The sequence below is a fragment of the Scyliorhinus canicula genome, chromosome 6, assembly GCF_902713615.1.
Source record: "Scyliorhinus canicula chromosome 6, sScyCan1.1, whole genome shotgun sequence".
NCBI classification, from domain to species: domain Eukaryota; kingdom Metazoa; phylum Chordata; class Chondrichthyes; order Carcharhiniformes; family Scyliorhinidae; genus Scyliorhinus; species Scyliorhinus canicula.
This window is the reverse complement of record NC_052151.1, coordinates 19,327,797-19,333,260: the sequence shown is the minus strand read 5'-3', so window position 1 is coordinate 19,333,260 and position 5,464 is coordinate 19,327,797.

Genomic DNA, 5,464 nt, shown 5'->3' with positions numbered 1-5,464 from the left:
ACTGTTTGCCGCAGAAGGCTGTGGAGGCCAAGTCACTGAGTGTCTTTAAGACAGAGATAGATAGATCCTTGATTAATAAGGGGATCAGGGGTTATGGGGAGAAGGCAGGAGAATGAGGATGAGAAAATATCAGTCATGATTGAATGGCGGAGCAGACTCGATTGGCCGAAGGCCTAATCCGCTCCTATGTCTTATGGTCTATGGTCTTATACTTTTGGCACTAGCTCTCCCTTCGTGCCTGACTGTGTACATTTCATTAACCCTTGCATTACCTTTATGTATGATAATACCACATTCCCCCCTTTTTCCAAAGAAAAATTATTAGACTTTAAGATATTTTTCTTTCACTCTTATGTCATGCAGTATTAATCATTAATGCATTATCCTGTTCCATTACTAATGACTACACGTATCATACTATCCCCTTTTTTCCTGTTTCTTGTCTGTAAGATAAATGGACATTATTACAAACATATAAATCAAGACCATTGTCTGTTCATTACAAGTGACTGAGTGTTAGTTAACAATTTTTTAAACTGTTCAAACTTTTTACAGTCCACAAATTTGAGTATGTACTCAGTCTTCACTGTGGTAGTGTGTTACAGTGCCAACAAGTCATGAGTCCAAGCCATCAAATGTTCGAATGGTTGAATCATGGTCATTGTCTGACGCGGTCTCTTTCTGTGCTTCTGATGTTGCTTTTGTGTTCCCTTTGCCTTCAAAACCTGTTCGTTAAGATGGTTTGTTTAGCAAGAAACACCACTTCCAGACCAGTGGAATGTCGTTGTTTCTTTCCAAACAGTTACCTGTTCTTCCTGACATTGGTGCCATTATGCGTGAACTTGGCATTGACAACACACGCATTGAAATGAAAAATGAAATGGAAACCGCTTATTGCCACAAGTAGGCTTCAAATGAAGTTACTGTGAAAAGCCCCGAGTCGCCACATTTCAGCGCCTGTTTGGGGAGGCTGGTACGGGAATTGAACCATGCTGCTGGCCTGCCTTGTGATTTAGCCCAGTGTGCTAAACCAGCCCCGGTTTGTTCTACCTTGAATGGTAGTCGTGTTGCACACACTGTGTTGAAGTCACTTGTCCAGTTGTCATCTGAATTGCTTTCCAACTGGTATGGTTCATCACGCATGACCAAGTTCCAACACTTTCCCGCCGTGCAAGTGCCGTGTGTCATGGAATTGTCATTTGGCATCACAGTTGTACCTCTGAGTATGTTACATATATATATGGTTACATAGAACATACAGTGCAGAAGGAGGTCATTCGGCCCATCGAGTCTGCACCGACCCACTTCAGCCCTCACTTCCACCCTATCCCCGTAACTCAACAACTCCTAACCTTCTTGGTCACGAAGGGCAATTTATCATGGCCAATCCACCTAACCTGCATGTCTTTGGACTGTGGGAGGAAACCGGAGCACCCGGAGGAAATGTGCAGACTCCGCACAGAGAGTGATCCAGCAGGGAATCGAACCTGGGACCCTGGCGCTGTGAAGCCATTGTGCTATGCACTTGTGCTACAGTGCTGCCCGTACTGTTCTGTACCAGAACTATTCTATGTGCGTTCAGGATCTGTTCCCTGTTGCATGGTTGATTCAATTTTAACTTGTTTACCATCCATGCCTTAGCATTCCCTGATGTACCATCAAGCTGTCAGTTCCCGTCGGATGTTCAGATGTATGCATGAACTCTTGGAGCTCCTCATCTGGAATCAACTTGTCCAAGAAGTCTTCACCTTCTTATTGGCTGTTCATCATTGCTGTGCTCTCAAGGGATCTTCTCATTGTTGCACGTCTGTCATCAGCCTTTGTACAGTCCAGCTGAGATCTATCAGTCTCGCATTTATCCTGCACAACCTGTATGCTACTAGTGGTTGCTATGTCACTAGTCGTAAATAATGTGGATGGACTTTCATTGTCTTCTTCATGTTGCTCATCACGCGTTTCTTCATTGTTGTCTTTAGTGTGACTTACAGTGATTAGACTTTCATAGTCTTCTTCTGCTGGCTCATCAAATAACCAGGATAGATCTCCCCAGTCTGCATCAGCGAAGCGAATAAACTGGATGGACCATCCTCTTGGTCCATCGACATGCTCATTGAAAAATGAAAATGAAAATCGCTTATTGTCACGAGTAAGCTTCAATGAAATTACTGTGAAAAGTCCCTAGTCGCCACATTCCGGCGCCTGTCCGGGGAGGCTGGTCATTGAGTAAATTCTTTCAAAAAGATTTAATGTTGTACAAGCTTACAACCTACTAACGATGTCTGTTCATCGTCCACCACCTCGAAGTCTAGAGGCGTTTCCATTTCACCGTGTCTCACTACGAGATGACATGAACCTTTTGTGAAAACTGTGTTGCCATTGTAATCTACAGTCGACTTCTTTACTATTGGTGTTTGATAAGATTGATGCAGATGCTTCTGTGTGATAATGTTTGTGTACGCTCCTGTATCAATCCTGAATGGTATTGCTATGCCATTAAGATTTAGTGATACAGTCCACTGTTTAATTATCTTCTGGAGAGGCGTGAAGGATTCTTTATCAGAATACAGCAGAACAATCCCATTGACTATTTCCATCAGTGAACTGTATGAGTTTGCTGCCTTCATTCAAGTTGCTGCACTTTTCATCCTCACTCTAGACACTTCGGATTGTTCTATAGTCAGTATAGGACTTTTAAAATTTATTTCTTGAAACGGCTTGTGAAAAGTGGCACTGTGTTGCAAAGTGGTCAAACTTGCAACAGTTCTTGCACTGTCCACCCAACACCGGATATTGTTTTCTATTGTGGGCATAGCCACAGCGCGTGCACGTCATGGCGCTCGTGACGTCATCGTCAAAATGATATCCTGCCAGTGTGCGCAGTATGAGGTGCTGCGACACAACATCAAAGTGTCGGCCATGTTTCCCAAGTTTGCCCTTTTTTCAGTCGCTATGAACTCAGCATATTCTGTTGATGCCTTCTCACTAGCCTTGCACGTATTTATCGCCTCCTGCAACGATAGCATCAGTTTGCTGAGCATTTTTTCATGCAGGTGCTCATTTTGTATTCCAAACACCACTTTACACTCTCAATTTTAACGCCGTTATGAACGCATCGACTGACTCCCCTTTGAATTGCAGCCATTTTCAGAACATATAACGCTCATACGTTTCATTTACCTGCTTCTTGCAGTGCGCATCAATTTTTTGTAATGTCACACTATACTTTGTTTTGTCCACATCAGCATCGAATTCAAATGAGTTATACAGCTCTAGAGCTTGAGTTTCAGCCAAATTTAAGAGGAGTGCTAGTTAACGTTGAGCTGAAGCACTTTCCAGCGCAGAGGCACAAAGAAAAAAATCAAACTGCTCTTTGAAGACAGCCGGGTTTTTATATAGTTTACCGTCTGTCTTGAGATGATCCAGTTTCGACAGACTCTACATCTTGCAATTGGATTCTCGGATTTTCTTTAGTTGTAGAGGCTTGATTGCTTCATTAGATCTTCTTTTTAGTTTATGCTACTCTTTCTAATCCACCTGTATCTAAGTTTTCAGGGATGAATCCTGGTACCATGTAGTGTTCTCTGTTTTCCTTTACCTGGATGGTTTTGATGAGTAGTGCTGATCAAAGAACAACAAGCTCTGTTGACAAACAACACTACTTCATTTTCATTTCATTTCATTTCATACTTTATTTAACACTACTAACTGGATTTAACATAGATCAGATTGGATTTGTTTATTGTCATGTGTAATAATAATATTAACCTTTATTGTCACAAGTAGGCTTACATTAACACTGCAATGAAGTTACTGTTAAAAGTGTACCGAGGTACAGTGGAAAGTATTTTTCTGCAAGCAGTTCAAACAGATCATTTAGTACATGAAAATAAAAGAAAATAAAAAGAAAATATATAATAGGGCAACACAAGGTCCACAATGGAAATATATAGACACCGGCATCGGGTGAAGCATGCGGGGGTGTAGTATTAATCAGATCTGTCCATAAGAGAGTTATTTAGGAGTCCCTAAGAAACATACATTTGATAAATAACACATAAACTACTCTCATCTACATCTAAACTCACTATCAGTTTAAACTACTATCTGTTCTCCCTCAGTATCTTCAGTCTGTCCAGCTAACTCTTCACTCCTTCTGCTATCACCTTCGCCAACCCTCTGTCCACAAGGCTTTGAATCATACTTTACATACTTATGGGACGAGCTCCCTCTAGTGGCTGTCTGTATACATTTCATTAACCTTTGCATGACCTTCATGTGTGATAATCATAGAAGTATCATAGAATTTACAGTGCAGAAAGTGGCCGTTCAGTCCATCGAGTCTGCACCAGCTCTTGGAAAGAGCACCCTACCCAAGTCCACACCTCCACCTTATCCCCATAACCCAGCAACCCCACCCAACACTAAGGGCGATTTTAGATACTAAGGGTAATTTAACATGGCCAATCCACCTAACCTGCACATCTTTGGACTGTGGGAGGAAACCAGAGGAAACCCACACACACACGGGGAGAACGTGCAGACTCTGCACAGACAGTGACCCAAGTCGGGAATCGAACCTGGGACCCTGGAGCTGTGAAGCAATTGTGCTAACCACTGTGCTACCGTGCTGCCCAGAAATACCACAACACACACACACACACATTCACTTCGGTAGACACTCACCCCACGCACAGACACATACACTCAGACCGGGCACACACTCACTTTACACAATTACTCACCCCTTACACACACATACTCTCCCTCACACACTCACCCTCACACACACACACTCACCCCACACACACACTCACCAAACACACACACTCACACATCATACACACACACACTCCCCCTGACACACACATACTCACCCCACACACACACTCACCGCTCACACACACTCACCACTCACACACACACTCACCCCACACACACTCACCAAACAGACACACTCACACTCACCTATCATACACACACTCACTCGTCACACACACTCGCCCCTCACATACACACTCACTCTACACGCACACTCACCGCTCACACGCACACTCAACCCTCACACACACACTCAGACTCATCCCTTACATACACACACTCCCCCCTCACACACTCACCCCTCACACACACACTCGCCTATTGCACACTCACATCCCACATGCACACAGTCAGTCATGCACACTCAAACTTCACACACTCACACTCAAGCCAGACCAGCAATCTCACCCCACACACACACACACCCCACACCACACTCACCCCACACCACACTCACCCCACACACACACTCACCAAACACTCACACTCACCCCTCATACACACACTCACCCCTCACACACACACTCACCCCTCACACACACATTCGGCCCTCACACACACACTCACCGCTCACAAACACACTCAACCCTCACACACGCACTCAACGCTCACACACACACTCAACCCTCACACACACAGTCACCTA